At 43.7% G+C, this 20,000-nt stretch overlaps 1 protein-coding gene across 2 annotated transcripts in view; it reads left to right on the plus strand.

The window, feature by feature from the left end:
• Positions 1-4,073: 4,073 nt before the first annotated feature.
• Positions 4,074-20,000, plus strand: part of PAQR8 (progestin and adipoQ receptor family member 8) — a 39,582-nt gene continuing 23,655 nt past the window's right edge. Inside the window, exons 1-3 of one of the 2 annotated variants that reach the window (XR_008557227.1) lie at positions 4,094-4,158; positions 9,601-9,722; positions 10,385-10,656. The gene's annotated coding sequence lies outside the window, so the exon portion shown is untranslated. Of the gene's footprint in view, positions 4,159-9,600; positions 9,723-10,384; positions 10,657-20,000 lie in introns of those variants that run through there. The other variant, XM_028133934.2, reaches the window with a different exon arrangement.

Here is a 20,000-nt window from a genome sequence, read left to right on the forward strand (position 1 = left end):
GGAATGGAGAGATTTGGTTTAAGTGTTAGAAAAACAAATCTTCAAGATTCTCCGAATTGCCCCCAGGCAGCCTGCAGGGATAGTACATCTTTTCTTCCAGTAGAAAAACATTGGAGCAAGGTTCCTATAAACTACCACTTACATGAAGCCAGTACCTTTTCACCCACATTTATCAAGCCCTCATTATGTGATAGGTGCAGTGTTGAGTGCTTAATGTGTATTATTTTATTTAATCCTAGAAATAACTATATGCAGTGGGTATGATTATTATTTCCACTTTACAGATAAGGAGCCTGAAGCCCAGATAAGTAAAAATTACCAAAGCTCTAAGTGGTGGTACTGGGACTCAGACTCAGGAAGATCTGAATTCCAAGTTCACAGTGCAAAGTCCTCTCCAAGATGGTGAAGGATAGCCCCCAGTCTTTCCATAAGATGTAGAAAGAAAACAAATAGTTAGGGCTTTTAAACAATTGTTTCTTGCATGAGTTTTCACAAGTAGGTCTTCTTTTAGGATATACCCATGGATAAACCTGTATACCAAGATATTTCAGGAAAATGTTTTAACTACCTCACACTGCCATTTCTCCATGTTACAGTCAGGCCAATAGTTCCTATCCTATTCCTTCTTCGCATAAAATGTATGAAGTTCAGTGATACGCTATCATCACATGTACTTTGAGCTTCTTGAAAAAGGGATGCTATGTAGACACTCAGCAGAGCCCTGGCTAGGTGGCTCAGTTAGTTGGAGCATTGTCCCATACACCAAAAAGTTGTGGTTTCAATCCCCAGTCAGGGCCTATACAGGAGGCAACTGGGTGATGTTTCTCTCTCTCTCTCTCTCTCTCTCTCTCTCTCTCTCTCTCTCTCTCTCTCTCTCTCTCTCTGTCTCTCTCTCTGTATCTCTCCCTCCCTCCCTCCCACCCTCCCTCCCTCAAATCAATAACCATATGCTTGAATGAGGATAAAAAAAACCATGCAGCAGAAGTGATAGAAAACAGTGGCAGTGTGGTATGTATACAACATAAAATAGATCAGATTATTTTGTTAGAGTTTTGAGACAAAAATAGCTCCTTAATCTTACATGTCTATTTTTTAATCATGCTGTATATTGCCCCGTGTCTGTGGCTTTCAAGGGCATTCTGAAAGAGAAACACATCTACTAGAATGTTGATTGAATTAGCAGTTTAGCATTCTCCTCTGAGAGGGAATATTGCAGTATCCAACATCTTGCCTATTTCCAGCTTTTGGAAGAACCACAGGTCAAAATTGTGTTGCCAGATGAGCGTGTTTCATAGCGGGAAGTTGACTGTGAATTTCCATATACTAAAGGCACTCCTAACTGTCCTCTATGAAAGATCCAAGAGCTTTTTATTATGATTCAAAAATATTATGGTCACTTTAGGATTCTTGTTTCCAGAGTCACCAAAATATCATTTGTACTGCCCAAACTGGGCCATCATTTCAGAGTAGAATATGGAAGAAACTAGTGTAAGATCCAAGTAGTTTTTTTAAAATCTTCATTGTTGAAAGTATTACACAAGTCCCCTTTTTCCCCCCATTGGCCCCCTCCAGCTAGCCCCCACCCCCAGCCCCAGACCTTCACCACCCTATTCTCTGTGTCCATGCGTTATGCATCTTTGGTTGATTCCCTCCCTCCCCTTCCCTCTGAGATTCCACACTCTATTCCATGCTTCCATGTTCCTGGATCCGTTTGTTAGTTTATTTTGTTAATTAGATTCCACATATGAGTGAGATGTGATATTTGTTTTTCTCTGACTGACTTATTTCACTTTGCATGGTACTGTCCAGGTCCCTCCATGCTGTGAGATACCAGTAGTTTTAAAAGGCATGAGGGATGTGAATGTACTTAACACTACTGAACTGTACATTAAAAAATGGTTAAAGAGGTAAGTTTTATATTCTGCATGTTTACCACAATTAAAAATATGTTTAAAGTTAAGATGGTAAAATTTATGTTATATGTATTTTACCACACTTTAAAAAACAACAACAACAAAAAAGCATGAAGCATGAGAAACTGCTGCTCTTATCTAGGTGGCTCTGGACAGCACCCCTCCCCGACAGGTAAAAATGTCTAACACCCATTAAACTTTCATACCTGCCCCCTAAGAGGAAGATTCGGTGGAAAGGAACATTTACCATATTCTTTTTTAATATTTTAATTTTATTTTATTGTTTAAAGTATTACACATAGTAGTTCATATATCTTCTTTTTTCCCCCCCATTGACCTTCCCCCAGCCTCCCCTATCCCCTGTCGCATGCCCTCATCCCCCCTTCCCCCAGTGTCTTGTGTCCATTGGTTGTGCTTATATGCATGCATACAAGTCCTTCGGTTGATCCCCAACACTCCCGAGCCTTCCCGCTGGATCTATCTTTTTGTTCATCAGGTTATAATGTTCTTTATTTTCCATAAATGAGTGAGATCATGTGGTATTTTTCTTTCATTGCCTGGCTTATTTCACTCATTCACCATTTTCTTACTGTGACATTGAAAAGGCATTATAAGACTTGTTAATCTTCTTTTAAAACAAGAGAACCTCCTCCACACTTGAGCCAGAGGAACTCTCTGGGAGAAAAACAAAACAAAACAAAACAAAACAAAACTAAGAGTAATCAACATGTATTTCACAGATGTATCAGCTCACACCCAACAGCTCACTTCAGTTGTACTGAGCCTGTGGTTGGAACCTCCTTTTTCATGACCTGCAATTGTGTTTCGAGAGTGGCAGAGAAAGGAAGAAAAGGGCCTTTTCACTTCCTCTCAATCAGCTCTTTTGTACAGTTATGACCTCTGGCTGGAAATAAATGCTTGATAATAGTGGAGGCTCCAGATTTTGTGAATACGGGAGAATTCATTGATATCTTGGGATGGAGAGGGCAAGTCTTCCAAGGCCTACTGGGACATTTCCACCAGTACCTATGTGTGCTGGGCTCGTGGTTCTGTGGGAAGAACAGAGGCCCTGAAGGCCAGGCGCTTGACTCTTTCCTAGTAAAATCACCCCAACGGGATAACCTACTACCTTTGCTCCATGATGTTTTGCTGAAGATAAAGGAAATAATGGATTTTCAAGTGTTTTGAAATGTGAAGACACTATACACACGTGAGGCGTTGTTAGACAGGTCACTGAAGCAGAGTGGTGTAATGGGAAAGTGCCAGGCATCAACAGACCAGGAAATAGGCCTGATTGTCTGGAAATGTAATGAAATGAATTACTAGTAAATGATCCCCTCAGGGCAGCACTGACGTTGGCCATCTTTCCAGGATCTGGTCAGTTTCTCTTTTTCCAGATAATGAAGACCGCTTCTTCAGCCCCAAAGACCATTTGATTTGTTAATGGATGCTCCTGCAGCTTAAGTGTATTTTTCTCATGGTAAAATACAGACTGTGGGTCAGGAGCAAGTCTGGGGCCAGATGTGGAATTTCCTCTGCCTCCCTGCTGCTGGTGCGTGTGGGCCGTTGCTATATAAGGACGGGCTAGAGAGCTGAGGAAGGGGAATGAAGTGGTATAGAAATGGATTCCCGGCATGGCAGTGTAAGAGGTATGTTTGTGTGTAAGTCATGGGAGAGTCCTTCACCCATGTATCTCAGGGTGCGAAAGCGTGTGTGTTTGCAAGGGCCCTCCCGGGAGTGCTATAACCTGACCTCGCAGGCAGAATGACCCTGCGTGTGCAGACACCAGTGGAGAGAAGACGAGGCTGTGAATCAGTCTTGAGATCAAAGGTGAAGTTTGCTGTTGTTTGTCCCCCCCCTCCTGAAATACTTGGGAGAGCCCCCCAGGGTGGGGTCTTGGAAAGAACTGGACAGCGATGCACTTGATGCCCGTGATCTCTTTCCCAACCCCTCGGGCCTTCAAACAGCTGAAAGGGGGCTGCGTGGATCGGAGCCCCGGGTGGAAGGAAGAGGCGTCAGCCAACTTCCTCCGCGGCGGCAGCACGGGAGGCAGCGGGGGTGGAGGGCGGGGGGCGGGGGGGCTGCCCGGGTCTGCGAATCCCGCGGCTAGAGGCGGAGCCCGGCGGTGCCCGCCCCCGGCCGTCCCCTTTTCCTGGCCGCTCCCCAGTGCAGCGCGGGCCGGGGTCACAGCCGCCTGCGGGAAGCTGGGAGCCAGGGACCCAGCGGACCCAAAGCTGCCCTGACGGTGAGTCCTGACGCGCACCGACCCAGCGCCACCCCTGTGTCCCATCACTGGAGGCGCGGAGCGGGTCGGGCCGGGGGGTCAGGACTGCGTTCTTGGGGAGCCCGGGGCGCGAGCACGCGGGGCGGGGATGTCAGGATCGCGACTTAGGGGCGCACCAGAACCCGAGCCCGGAGGGGCGTTCGGGGTCGCGATGTTGAGGAACCCGAGCCCGGGGCGGAGTGTCAATGCCCCCATGTTGGGGACTCTCTGAACCCCAACCCCGAGGGCGAGAGGGCGGATCGGGATCGCGACGGTGGGGAGTCTCGGAGCCCGAACCTGGAGAGCTGAGGGGTCAGGACCGCGCGCGACCTAGAGGACCTCTGGTGCGGGAACGGGGGTTGGAGGGGGGGCGGGGGTTGGGACCGGGGGTGCTCTGTCTGCATTCTTGGGGCGCCCCCCGCTGGGCGGAGAACAGAACCCGGGAGGGGAATGCAGAGGAGAGGAAACCCGAGGCGGGTGGGCGGGAGGGGGAGCCCGAGGGAGGGGAACCCCAGAAAGGATCGGGTGGGGCGAGGCTGTGGCGTCTCCGGGGAAAGATGGAAGGGGCCTCTCGGAGAGGATGGACGGGGGAGGCGGAGTGGTGCGGGGAGCCTGGGGCGGCTGGGTCCCGTGTGGAGAACAGGGGCCTGGAAGTATGGGACCCGGCTGGGGATCCGAGGTGGCCGGGTGGGTGGTGGGGCAGAGATTCGGACCGTCTCGGCCGAGGGCGCAGCCCACTGACACCTCGAGAGGGCAGTCACTCGAGAGAGCAAGACCGGCCCCCCCCGGGCGGCGCAGGTGGGGACTCGGAGCTAGCTACTGGACTCGGCAACTTGGGTGGGGGAGGCGGGGTGGGGCGGTGCACCTCGCACACCCGGCGCGGGGACCTGAAGGCGGCTGTGGTCCCTCAACCACCGACCGACCGACGAGGGGGAGACCCAGAAGGGCTCTTTGTTGCACCCTGTATTGCTGAACTGGGTTAGAAGTGATTTTGGTCAGGGAGTTAAGAGGATACGTATGGAGTGAGATTTCAAATACACAGTAAGATCTACCAAGGGGTGTGTAATTTTTTTTCATCTACATGAGCTATTTGCTCCCCACTCTCCTGTTCTCTGTGAGAGGCTGTTTCTGAGTGAAAATCAGCAATGTGCGGGCACACACACACACACACACACACACACACACACACACACACCCCGCCCACAAACGCGCTGCATTCTTCAGCCAAGTAAACACCAGGAGTGTTGTACAGTTTATGGATCGTTTGTGCTCAGTAGGGCTCCCTTACCGAAGGGAATAGGATGTTATCTACTGGGAAGGTGGACTGCCTTTGCCCTCCTAAGACGTCCACAGGCTGTGCCCACCCCTAAGGTGCCCAGGTCACCTGGCAGGAAGCCAGGCTGCTTAGGACCTCAGCGGATGGCTATCCAAGTGTGTCTGAAGATAAACACATGACCGGTGCAGTGTCTGTTTGGTCTCAGTTGTTTGTCTTTGGCGCCAGCTCCCTTTCTGTATGGTAATTAGTTTATTTGTTACAACAGCTAATTCAGGGCCAGGGATTCTATTATGTAGAGTTTTCTATTGGAAGGTTTCTAGGCTTTGGGGGTCCAGGGGAGGAGAGATGCCCCCCACTCCTCTGTCCTGGATATAGATCCATCTTCTAGCACACGCTGAGATTTGAGCTTCCTGGGAGAATCCAGGACTATGTTGGCAACTAACACTTGTTTGGGCCCAGGTTTTTTTTTTTTTTTTTGTGTGTGTGTGTTTCTTTTTTTCATGAAAAGGAAATCTCTTCAATAATTATGCAAGTTGACGGGAAAGTGATTTATGCTTTTTACAAGTATCATTTCAGGACAAGCTATTTTTCATTAAGGGGGTGGTCAGAACCTTACCCAAAATCTGCATTATCATTATTGCATCAGAATATTTATTCACTTGGACTTAAAAGCTAGCCGATTCTTCCAATTCTTTACCCGAATGTTAAAAGAAATATGCCAACACTTATACATTCAAGCGAGTATTCCTCCCCTTCAAAAGCCCTGTCTTGGCAAGCTGTGCACTAATTCCGGGGATGCTGTCATTGCTGAGAATAATTTGGGAGCTCGTGCTTTGGCACTGCCTGCAGAGTTTGCAACACATTTAACTGAATTGCCTCCTGATGCCAAACCTTCCTCACTTGGGAAAGAGCCAGACACCATGTGGGGCCAACTGTGGCCTCTGAGGTGGGGAGTCGAGGTTGTCATAGAAAGTATGCCCATTAAAGTAATGAGAGACCTCCTTGAGGGACTGGTGGTTCCAAGACAGGCATCCAGTAAAGGTGTGTGTAGTATGTGCTTAGGATTGAAAGTAATGGAAGTACAACCGTCCTTTGGGTGTATATGTTCTGGTATGTGTGTGCAAAAATTGGTCCTTTGGCTTTGTTGGTGTGCTTTACGGCCTAGTAAGCCGGAGAATGTAAGTCTTTCTTTTCCCGTGTGGGCACTCTTCAGCAGGCCCTTTTCATCACTGTGCATTTTTACAGAAAACAAAACAAAAAAAATGTGTTTTTCTCACTAAGAAAAAAAAAAAGTACCCAGAAAGTTACTTAACCCCATGTGTATAGTTAATGCCCAGTACTTGAGATTTTATGTGAAAGGATCTATATACTAGTAGAAGCAAGGGGAAGAGAATGGTTTCTGAAATCCCAAAATTTCAGTCTTGGGATTCTAAGGCACACACTGTGAAAAGCTGACATAACATCTCCCTTTTCTTCCATTGTTTTTCTAATTTCCCAGTGGTTGTTGTTTTCAGATTCTATAACCTAAAGCTTTATACAGCCATCGCTTGACTCTTGATCTGGCAGTGATCGTGGGCAAGTTATTACATGTCTTTTGGCCTCAGTTTTCTTACCTTAAAAAGAAGATGCTAATGAGTATGTGCCACATGGGCTGGAATGAAGATTTAGTAAGATTTATGCATGTAGAACACGAGTTCAGTGCCTGGCATAAAAATGCTCCATAGAGTCCAGCTATTTTTGTTATTAATATTGATTATTGATAGTTATATTAAAATTTCTTTGAAGCCATGTATGGATTTATCATTTTCCGGGTAATGCTGTTCTCTTCAGCTGGGCAAATGGATATGTGAATGAGAACATTGGTTTCTACTCTCCTGGCCTCCTAGGAGTTCTTAAAGAGCGACCTTAAAAGCAGCTGTAGTTAGCTACTTTATTTTTGATTCAGATGTTTTCAAAAACAAGCATTCCTGTTTTGATTGTTAGGTATAATAGTTTAGTGAAGATCTGAAGGAAAAAATGTAAAAGCTTCTCCTGGAATTTTTTTTCTGTGATCCAATAAAATACTACTCGAATGAAACAGCTACAGTTCCCTTGGCCTCTATTGACAGGGATGATTCTAGTGAACATTTGTTCCATTTAAACTTGAGTTTTGCTCTGTGTTTTTTTTCAATGATAACCTAGCACTGATCTCTCTCAGCTCTTCCGTCAATGTTGCCATTAATTTTTTTTTTCAGAATATGAATTTTATTAAAACATATGTAAACTAGGAAGATACAAACTGTGGGAATATAATTTTAATTTACTGAAATGGTTAAGCGTTGCTATGAGGTAGATGTTCCATGAAATGTTCGACATTTAGTGAGAATTCTCTGTGTTCTTTGTGCAGAAGATAGAGAGATGTATAAGAACAGACTTCGTCCTCCAGAAAGTCACATAATGTGCTCTCGAAGGATTATATGCATTAGCAAAAGTGTTTTTCTCCCAGTGGCTTGTGGGCCAAAGATTAAATGGACTTCACTCATGTTCTTTTCTCTCAATTTCTTGGAGAAGGCTAAATATATAGATCTCTTTATAGTGGTCATAATTTTTAGGGGTATTAACTCTTTCAGGATTAAGTCCTAGCATGTGCTCAAATTGCACATAAGGAGATAATGCTATAAAAGTACTTGGTGAGCCCTAACTGGTTTGGCTCAGTGGATAGAGCGTCGGCCTGCGGACTGAAAGGTCTCAGGTTCGATTCTGGTCAAGGGCATGTACCTTAGTTGTGGGCACATCCCGAGCAGGAGGCAGCTGATCGATGTTTCTCTCCCATTGATGTTTCTAACTCTCTATACCTCTCCCTTCCTCTCTGTAAAAAAACAATAAAATATATATTTTAAAAAAGTACTTGGTGATTTGTAAAATGATATATAACTGTAGATAGGGTGATATTGTTGTTGTACTTACAAAGTACCAGGAAACAATACAGTTGTTCTTAAAGTAGAGGAGGAGTGATTTTGACACACACACACCCCCCCGCAATCACCAGAGGACATTTGGCAATGTCTGAGACATTTTTGATGGTCATAACTTACATCTAATGGGTAGATGCCAGAAATGCTGCTAAGCATCTTCTAATGCATAGGACAAACCTTCACAACAAAGAATTATCCAATCCCAATGTCAGTAGTGCTGAGAAACCCTGGTCTAGAGCATGGGATCTAGAGTGAGGGATCAACCTGCATTAGCATCCTAGCACCACCAGTTATTAAATGCACAACCCTGGGTGAGTACCTGAAACCTGAGAATCTATAAAATGCATGTCTGAAGAGACATCATGGAATTAAGTGAGATAGTACACGGAAGGCACCCAGTAAATGGTCACTCTTAGTATTATTATGTTGGGTTATATGCCTCAAACAGACACGGCTTTGAGGTGCATTTTTTTATTATTATGTTTTTATTGATTTCAGAGAAGAAGGGAGAGGGGGAGAGAGATAGAAACATCAATGTTGAGAGAGAATCATTGATCTGCTGTGTCCTCCACGCCCCACACTGGGGATCAAGCCTGCAACCTGGGCTTATGTCCTGACTAGGAATTGAACCATGACCTCCTGGTTCATAGGTCAACACTCAACCATTGAGCCATGCTGGCTGGGCCATTTGTGTGTGTGTGTGTGTGTGTGTGTGTGTGTGTGTGTGTGTGTGTAACCAATTGTGTACAGAACCAGTACAGGTTTCTTAGTCCCATCCGTGTGTCCAAGAAAAGGGCAGGGACACAGACTCACGGCCTCTACCATTCCTGGTACCTTCTGCATTCTGGCCCAGGTTCTGCCTGGTTCTGCTAGGCAGCTCAGTGTAGGCTGCAGATCACTCCAACCAAGTGAACAGGACAGTCCCCAGACCTCTCTTCTGTACAGCAATGATGAACTGAGGATGGAGAGCTTTCTGTTTCACCTGGGCTACACCTAGAAGGAGACAGCCAGGCCATGAAGACCCTTCAACTGAGCTTATCTCCACGCTCTACTGAAACCCCTGTCTCTGCGAGGTCAGAGCAGGCAAGGAGGCCAGCAGTTTCCCTTTACTTTTCCTTAGCTCCTCCTACTCAAGCAAAAAGTTCTTATAAGGGGTCCCTTCACTATTAGCAATATCCTCCTAATCCATTCCAGATTTTGCTCTGCATGGAGTCACCCAGCCATCTGGGAGGAGAAAGGAGGCCTCCCGTAAAGCCAGGCTCCACTTTGACCTTGATTCCTTTCTGGGTTTCCTGGAGCACACTGAAGCCACAGGAGTAAGTGATCCACTCACTGGCACCAGCAGACCTTCAGCAGGGTGGGGGTGGGGTGACATCCTGGTGCTGAGTGTTAGCAGACAGGGATGTAAATAATTCACCCAGTGGTGTTTTAGCTGGGAGCTAGATTGAAGCCATTAGTTCTGTGGTGCTCAGTCCTGACTGCACAATAATAGAACCACCTGGGGCTGTCTAAGAATTGCTCAGTCCCCACTCCAAACCATTGATTCTGAATCTTGGCAGGTAGGGCCTAGGGAATCAGATTTTTAAAATGCTCCTCAGATGACTCTGATGCCCAGTAAGAGTTGAGGGTCAGGACTATGCCTTGTGAAATAAATGACCTGCTTTAAAAAAAAAAAAAAAAGGGAACAGAACCAAATTAAAAATATCAAAGTAACAGTAACATTTTGTTAAGCTTTCATTTTAGTGATCAATGTATGCCTGTTTGCAATGTAAAATATATTTCTTAAAATGGGTTCCAGTAAAAAAAAAAAAAAGTTGGAAAACCAATGTTTTAGAGCCTTAGAGATATTTAATGAATATTGACAAATTTACCTCTTGCAATATTTCCGTGCAAGGATCTGCAATACGTCTTTTGCAACTAACCTAGGAGGCATAGAGAGGAGATACCATTATACTGATTTTTTATTTTTTTTTTACAGATGAAGGGAACTTGGAGTTGGAGAGGGTATAAAATGTGTCAAAGTCATAATGAGAAAATGGCAAAAACAAAGACTCAAACCCAGGGCTTCAGATTACTGCCACCAGGCTCTGTCGATGACATCTTTCTCTCCTCATTTAGCAGAGCCTGTGTAAAGGAACTGTGATAGAGCATGAGTCTGGCCTCAGCATTGTACAAATAATTACTGATGGACCACTTACTAGTGTCAGGAAATCCTATATAATACAAGGGTAATATGCAAATTGACCCTAACGTCTGAACGACCCAACCGGTCGCTATGATATACACTGACCACCAGGGGGCAGACGCTCAATGCAGGAGCTGCCCCCTGGTGGTCAGTGCGCTTCCATGGGGAGCTCCGCTCAGCCACAAGCTGGGCTGATGGCTGCCAGCACAGCGGGGGTTGGCGGGAGCCTCTCCTGCCTCCTCAGCGCTAAGGGCAGGGTCAATGGCCACCTTCTTGCTGTGTCTTCATGTGGCAGTGAGAGAGACAGAGAGACAGACAGCGAGCACTGGGTAAATGCCCTAGAGAGCAAGAGTTAGCTCAGTCCCTTTTACTCCCATCCCGAACCCCATCCTAATGACCTCATCGAAACCTAATTACTTCCCAAAGGCCCCAGATTCAAATACCATCACATTGGGGATTATAGCTTCAACATAACATTAGAGATGGTAGAGGTGCAAACATTCAGTTCATAACACCCTAGTACCTATAGCTTCCACTCACCTTTCCTTGTGTGTGTGGCTAGAAATCCCCACCCAAACCACCCAGTGATTAAGGCAGGAAAGCCCTCTCTGTTGCGTAGAACTACTTTATGGAAATTTACTCAGGCTATTTGTGATACTTAATGGCATGAATTACTGAAATTCATTGTGTGGCTTAGGTAGCCCTGGCTGAGGAGGAACCTGAACACTAAACCTTGTGGAGTGAGATTTTGATCAGTGGTCTGGGAACCAAAGGATATCTTGTTCATTCGATCATTTATTTATTTATTTATTTATTTATTCATTCATTCATTCATTCATTCATTCATTCATTCATTCATCCATTCATCCATTCATCCATTCATCAGTTATTAAGGGCCAGGGTCTATGCTATACACTGGGGATAGAATGATGGGCAAAAATGCAGTCCCTAACCTTATGAAGGTTATAGTTTATAGGTAAGTTTTAGATGTGACCTTCCAATACAAAGATAGGTAGAGAAAGTATTTCTCATGGCTTTTAAATTCTTGTGCACAGGGCCAAAGTCAAGCTCTGGCCACATGTCAATAGGAGGACACTGGTTGGTTCCCTACTCAGAAAGTTAGAGAGAAAGAGTTAGACTTCACATTATCACACATGGTGTTTAGAAACCACAATTCCCCACGGGTGGGGGAACTGCTCTCTGCTGTAGTAAGTCACCTGGGTTGGATGATCAGGTTTTAGGAAGACTTTTCTTCTTTGTCTGGGAGGATTCAAACTTCCTAGCTGTCTAGATAACTAATAACTGTCCCTATTTTCTTATGTGAGGAAGATTCAATACTATATAAGAGTGCAACTTGTCAAGTGAGTGAATTAATAATAATTATGATTATAATAATTATTAATGTTGGTATACTAGTATAATAGAGGTAATGAGGAACGCCAAGATTTCGAGATGAGTACACTCAGAGAAGAACCAAGGCAAGCTCTCCTCCTTTTCCAGGCTGAACCGGTTCCTGACTGTAACCAGTCCCCAGTTCCTAGGACTGTAAGAATTTGAAGATCAGAGGTAGGGTTATTGGTTTAAGAGATTGATAGCATTAAGGGCAATGACATTTATCCTTCTAGGGCAGTGTGACCCACAGGTTGAGAACCGCTAGCAGGGTCGCCTAAGACCATCGGAAAACACAGATATTTACATTGCGATTCATAACAGTAGCAAAATTAAAGTTATGAAGTAGCAATGAAAATAATTTTATGGTTGGGGGTCACCACAACATGAGGAACTGTATTAAAGGGTCGCGGCATTAGAAAGGTTGAGAACCACTGTTCTAGGGTGATATAGGCCAAGATTAAGAAGAACCAAAGAACTTATATGCATATATGCATAGCCCATGGATACAGACAATAGTGCGGTGAAGGCCGGGGTGTGGCGGGAGCCAGGAGGAGGGCAAAGGGGGGGAAATGGGAGACATCTGTAATACTCTCAGCAATAAAAATAAATTTAAAAAGGTAAAAAATAAATAAGAAAGAAGAAAAAATAAAGAATTTGTTGCTTTTCATTAGTAGCTTGAAACTGTATTTGCCCTATGGTAGCACCTGCTCTTTGGAGTCTTAAGAGAATTCCCAAGGTTCAGTGTAAGTCCACAGTGAGGAAACTGGAAGACAGCTACACTTACCCACACCAGTTCAATCAAGGTGGAATAAAAATACACTTGCTCTGTGGAATCTTGCCTGTAGAACATACTTACATGAGAAATAAAACTTTTTGCTGGTGAAAACTATTATCTCATTTTCATTTTAGGTTTATTCTAAAGAGAATTGGTAAAGTTGTATAAAATATGGAAGGAAAGGGAAGATGGTGTAAAGTCAGAATTGGAGTGTAATGGCTCTTGAATTAGAAAATTTATATTCTCCGTGGTATATTTAACTCTGGTCCACAGAATTCATTCCAGGAGCCCCATCTTAGCTTTTCTATTTCTGCACTTAAGCAAGATAAAAGGCGTTGATATTATTCTCTTGGGTTGCCAGGAATCCTGAGCACTTTAGAAAGTGGAATTAGTTAGTTTCATGCCTGCCTAATGCTGAGGTTAGAATTGGCTGCAGTACTCGAATGTCACCCAGACAAACAGATTCAGGTAAAGCTCCAAAAATGACATTGGTGAGATGAGATTATTTTTTAAAAATCATGTGTTGAATAATAAAATGTTTTCTATAGATTTGAAAAATATATGTCTATTTATACAATGCCAACAAAAGTGATTTTGTTATGTAAAAAAATACAATACAATAAAATGAAAACCCTCCCAAATGACAACCTAAAAAAAAAAATGACATTGAAACTGGACAGCATTTCAGGCAGTTGGAAACTGATTCATCAAATCTCAGTTTTTTGCAGAGGTTCAAGTTAGTTCATAAAGTGCTATAGATATTTCTTGGATCACATGGACTTCTCTCTCTTTAAAACATCCTGCATGATGACTAAAGTCTTTGCTAATGGAGTTCCGGCTTTATTATTTACACCTGTCTCATCCATTGATCCTCTCAACAATATATGATGCACACTGTGGACATGCAGCAAGTGTTGCACAATAGAAGTAAGAATGGCCTTCCGGCTGGTGTGGCTCAGTCATTGAGTCGTTGACCCAAGAACCGAGAGGTCACTGATTCCATTCCTTGTCACGGCACATGCCTGGGTTTCTGGCTCCATCCCCAGCATACAGGAGGCAGCCCATTGATGATGTTTCTCTCTCATCGATGTTTCTATCTTGCTATCCCTCCCCCTTCCACTCTCTCTAAAAAATCAATAAAAACACATTTTTTTTTAAAAAGAATGGCCTGGCTACAATTGAATTTGGTCATATTTTTCTCATGACTTTTTAAAAAATAATTTTTAAAATTATAAAAGATACTATAACAAGACATTTATGGAAGGAGAAGAGGGAACCACATAGGAGAGTATATGTAGGTATTGATCACAATAACATTGTTATCTATCAGCTCTGTGAAGAAGATTGAATACATGTGCATTAAAATTTTTTCGCATAAAAGAAAGAAGAAAATCTTAAACTGTGTATAATTATGTGTTTGTGATATGTCTCATAACCTGGAGAACCAGTGGTGTCTAGATATATAACTAAATTAACAAAGGAGGTAATGATAATACATCCATTTGTACATGAAGGCATATAGAGACGTAACATTGCTACTAAGTATTTAGTAATTACTATGTGCCAGGCATTGTGCAATGCCTTCTATTTACATTCTCTCTAAGTCCTAAAACAACCATAGGAGGGAGATATTCCAGTTTACCCAGGGGAAAACAAAGATGAAGTGGCTAGCCCAAGGCCATTGCAGTTAGTGTCACAGCTGGGATTGGAGATTCCTTGTCTGTGAGAGGGCAGATGAGTTTGGGTTTAATTCTCTTAGAGTGCATATCTAGCCTGAAGTTGGTCCAGCCTGGCATTTCCTATCCCTCCATCGCATCAGCTTGTGTAAGCGATTCCAGAAGCTGGGAGTTTCTGGTACTGACTCTGGATTTATATATGTGGCTGCCTGAACCTATTGGAGGCATAGACTCAGGTGGCAGGGGGCAGGGTTGGGGGAGGTATTGAGCTATTTTTTCATTATTTCATACGCCTACAAAACCGCATATATGCGGGTCAAATAGTTGCACAGGCCATTAAAACTCAGTAGTGCTTTCTTTTGGCTGGGGCAATAAAAGATCAATTTAGACCTCATCTAAACTCTGACTCAAAATTCTGACTTGTGCTTATGTGTATCTGACTAAAAAGTATGGGATAATGACTACTTAATGGCTGTGGTTCATTTAGAAAACTTTCAAAATATAGAGAACTAATAATCTAAAACAGGTTTGATGGTGAAAGGATTGGACAATAGTGGATGACCTTAGTGCAGTGGTTCTCAACCTTTCTAATGCCACAACCCTTTAGTACAGTTCCTCATGTTGTGGTGACCCCCAACCATAAAATTATTTTCATTGCTACTTCATAACTGTAATTTTGCTACTGTTATGAATCGTAATGTAAATATCTGTGTTTTCCGATGGTCTTAGGCGATCCTGTGGGTCACGACCCACAGGTTGAGACCCGCTGCTGTAGAGCCAGGTGATTTTGAAGTAAACTGCAGACATCATTATTTGTGAGCATTTCAGAATGTATTTTGAAAGATAAGGACTCTTTTTTAAATATATTTTTATTGATTTCAGAGAATAAGGGAGAGGGATAGAGAGATAGAAATATCAATGATGAGAGGGAACCATTGATCAGCTGCCTGCTGCATGCCCCACACTGGGGTTGAGCCTGAAACCTGGGCATGTGCTCTGACCAGGAATCAAACCCATGACCTCCTGGTTCATAGGTCGACGCTCAATCACTGAGCCACACCAGCTGAGCAGATAAAGACTCTTTTATGATAATTTTTTAAACTTCACAGCAACCCTGTCAGTCAGATACCATTATATCCTTATTTTATAGATGCAAATAATGAGACACAAGGAGGTTAAAATATGCGCCCAAGATCCCCAACTTGTCAGTGGCAGAGTCAGGATTCAAACCCAAGTTGCCTATATCCTGAGCCCATCCTGTTAACTACTAGGTGGTTGCAACCAACCCCTCTGCTGTTGCCGATCCTCCAGGGTGGAATCAGACCTTGGCGTTAGAAGTGCACACTACCAGAAACACGACTTCATTTCTGTGAAAACACGAATTCATTTCTGTGAATTCAACCACCGGACCATTGTAGCGAATTGGTCCATTTAGGTACATAGGGGCAGAATGGCTGTGAAAGGCTTGGGATTGTCATCTCCAAGAATGAAAGTCTGGAATATTAATGGATCCTCATTGGACAGCAAAACTGATAAAGTAACACGATTCTGAGAGGGTTTGAAATGTTGGAGAAGCCCGCAAGGAAAAGGACTCAACAGAAAATATGACAGTCACTGGGCTTGGCTGCCAAGGGACCCAGTAAAAGGCTTTTTTAAAAATGAATTTTCCTTTGGTTTTCTCTCTTGGCAGAAGGAATCAAAGTCGTCCCACTGAGTCTTTTCAGTTTGTTTTAAGCGCAGCTAATTGTGTTTATTTGTCTCCGGAGTCACATGTCTGCCGCCTCTCCCTTGCCTTTTCTGAGCTCTCTTGTCCGTGTGGATACTGTGGCTGCCAAAGGCATTCTCCTCACCTGGGAGCCAGTTGGCTGACAACACAGAGTAGATGTTGAGAGGCCAACTCTGTCTTTCCCAGAGGTCTGACCTGGCCTCTGGTGTCCTGCCCACTCAGGGGAGCGGGAGAGAGGTTATATAAGCTGGCTGTGAAAGGGACCATGCCGTTTGCCCTGTATGTGCCCACGTGGTGTTAAGAACAAAGCAGAAAGCAAGTGAATACTATTGGTTGATCCAGAGAGCTCTGCTAGTTCAAGTTAAAGAAATTGAGTCTCCCTTTTGCCTATTGAAACAAACATCGCATTGACTTGTCTGATTAGCACTTTCCTTTGTCTTTGGGATCGCTAACATTTGCTTGCTTCTCAGCTCTTGGTCTCTTTTCTCCCCCTCCCCCAGGCAGTCCCATCACAGAAGCTGTATAGCTCCTGGAGAACTGCCCAGCTCCTTCTTAGCCTCTAGCCCATGGAACACTGAAAGGTGGTGCTTGTTGAGATGCCATTCTAAGCTCTTACTTTTCAGAAAGAGCTTAGAAATTCCACCGTTGGCTCTCTCTGGGACATGCCAGTGAGGACCTCAGCCCTTGTCCTTTTTCCGGGATTGTTTTTTTTTTTAATACATTTATTGTAAATGTTTCAAAATAGTGTTGTTGTTGTTGTTGTTTTTATGATTGATGTGACTTCCACTCTTTTAAGAAGTCTGGGGGAGGGGAGGGGAACAGCGGGTTGCAAGTTGCTCAGCTCTCCACAATAGAGTCTGCTCAGGGATGGCGCATACCTGGCTCCGTGCCCAGCTCTCTCCTGAGCCTGGTGCCCCTGAGAGCCTGTGGTAGACATGGTGCATCCGTCACAGCACCTCCTCCTCTGAGCTCAGCCCAGGCCTGGAATACCTCTCAGTATGGGACTCCAGGAAGCCCTTACCAACCAGGTTGGCACGAGGGTTGAAATCCATTTGCTGTTTCCTAAGTAAGTGGTCTGGAAAGCTCTTCTGCACTGAAATCCTATGAGCCTTTCTTGTGCTCACATTAGGTCGCTAACAGCTAGGGACCAGCTCTCTCCTCTTTCACCAAAATCAGATCAGAGGGAGGGAAAATGCTGAACCCTTCTGGAGAGCAGATGACAGGGGGAAATATTTTAAATGTTGATGGTTCTTGGAGGTCGTGACTCTCCCTTTTCAACCCACAGTAGGTCTGTAGATTGGTTGGTTTAGTCAGTAACGAACTTTCATGGGAGAAATGGAATGCTTAGTGCTTAAGAGGAATATAAGAGAAATGGAAGCCCAGAGCCTAGAGCTCCTAATCTGGCATAGCAGTTGTATGAAGCTGAGTTAAAATTCAGTGTCGTTGAATGAGATGCGAAAGCAAGAAACTTACTTAACTCTCAGGTGATTAGCAATTCTCTTTACTTTTGAAGAAACTTGGAGGGTATTAAGAAAATGAATATGAAGCAACAGGATTTCCTTGACAGAAGATGTGTTAACTGTTCATGACCACATTATAGATAGTGCACTGGGCTGTAGGAACGGCTGGGGCTAGTCTGTAGTCACCAGGAATCATTACCTCCTGGTAAATTGTGGGGGAAGAAGCTGTGTGGGCTGCTCCAGGCCTGGCTGCCCCTGGAAGATTGACAGAGGATGCCAGGCTGCTGTCTGGGTGGTTAGGATCAGGCTGTGTGAGTACAAGTGTGGTTTTCTCTTGTTTTAATCAACAGAACATTCTTTTGGCAAAAGAAAAAAAAAAAGTTAAATCAAGGCTCATTCTGGGATGCTCTGACTTACCAGGAAGGACTGGCAGAGGTCCTTTTCCATGCCAGAAGTCTCAACTGGAGGGAGAAAGATGGGGGGAGCCATCCAGGTCACACAAGCATTAGACTGGCCAGGTATTTTAAAGGTATATATGTAAAGAATCAGGTTAAATTTAGAGCTCCCCCCACCCCCCCTTAAGTGTGTACTTTTATCTAGCATTGCTTATCTAAAAATCACAGAAATCACTTCTGGCTTACTATTATTCTTTAATTTCTCCATCTTTTTGGATATAATATGAAAAGAAATCAACAACAATAACAAAACACAAAACTTCATTTGCTGTTGCTATTTTGGAATAACAAATAGTCCGAAGTAGTCAGATTCTCTGAATGGGAAGAATGGCTGGTGAGGCTGAAACAGAGTTGGGGAATAATTGCAACTGTCAGTAGATACTACAATCCTTTGTCCAAGGGAGCTGCTGGGGTGTTGGAAATGAAACTGTAAATACTGATCTTGAATTTTCTGGTAACAATAAGTGCTTGTCTCTTCCCAAGACCATATGATCTAGAATAGCTTCTGGCTGGTACTGTACCTTTTGTATTCTAAAGACACAGGAACTTTAAAATACACTCATTGGGGTTAAAATCCTCTTATTGAAAAGCATTTTATTTCAATGTTAATTTCGTGGTGGACTTATGTAATGTTGGCTTTTACATACTGAATAAGCTTACAGCTGGGAAGTGATACTTTCTGGACCTGCAGTCATCTTGTCTTAGGCATGTAATTACATTCTTTTTCTTTTTTTTCAACTTTAATTCAGAAATCTTAAGTCATTGGCCTTTATTATTTTCAGTTTACAGATGGTGCTACTGGTGCCAGAAGGATTGTGGTTTATTTTTAAGTATGTGATTCATTTAATTTGATGAGAGCAGGATTTGGGCCTTATGCCTTCCAACTCGCCTTGCCTCCAAGATCAATATAACCTCAAAGAAGGAAAAGTTCTTCCATTTCTAAATGGACTGTATAATGGATGTGTCTTATTGATATTAATTTCAGTGTATCTACTACAATATAACTTTGATTAACCAAAGTCTTCAATTAAGCTAATTTTTACTGACATCATCCACTTTGAAAAAAAAAAAACAAACACACAGAAATCACAGGGAAATAAAGTCCTACTAGAACTTTCATTTAAGATCAACTTCCCAGTTGGGCTCTAGGCTCACCAGAGACACAATCTAGTCTTCTCAACCACTGGTAGGTCCATCATCCGAGCTGCATAAGGATCACTGAGATAGAGAAGGAGATGAAGTACTCGGATAGTTCTGAATTACCCAAATTATTTTCACTTACACATTTAGTAAAGTAAACAAACACATTTTAGAATGATTTTCAATAAATAAAGCAGAAATAGCATTTCCTGAGTAGCATAGAAGTTCAGGAATTACCTCTGGAGCAAGACTTCCTGTGTGCGGATTCTGGCTCCACCACTTCCTGGCTGGGTGACTTTGGGCAAGGGACTTAACCTGTTTCCTCATCTGTGCTCTGTGGGGAAGGAAGAAATCTTCCTCTGCCAGGGGTTTCTCGGCATCTAGAAGGGTTCAGGAATCTGGAGAAGGGGCTGCGTGTAAATTAATAGAGAGACTAGATATGAAATATAAATTTGGAAGGCATCTTGGGGAGCCAGAGGAAACCTAGCTTCAGTAACCAAGTTCTCTGAATCTCTGGACCCCTAGCTTTTTATTAACACAAATTGCCCTAAGGCAAAGCAGATATACATATCAAAGGCAATGTTTGGTATACAGTAGGCATTGTCAGGTTGGAGGAACTGCCTTCAGCTGTTCCAGTAGCAGGCGGTAATATATGCACATCTTTAGGTTTGGGGAAATGCTTTCGGCCATTCCAGCAGGCAATAATATGATTCATCCCTGCTGAATATAGAAGCCCATCAACCTTTTGAGGACTTCTTGCATTTATTATGACATGCTGGAATTAG

Source organism: Eptesicus fuscus, chromosome 10 (assembly GCF_027574615.1).
Source record: "Eptesicus fuscus isolate TK198812 chromosome 10, DD_ASM_mEF_20220401, whole genome shotgun sequence".
Taxonomy (NCBI): Eukaryota; Metazoa; Chordata; class Mammalia; order Chiroptera; family Vespertilionidae; genus Eptesicus; species Eptesicus fuscus.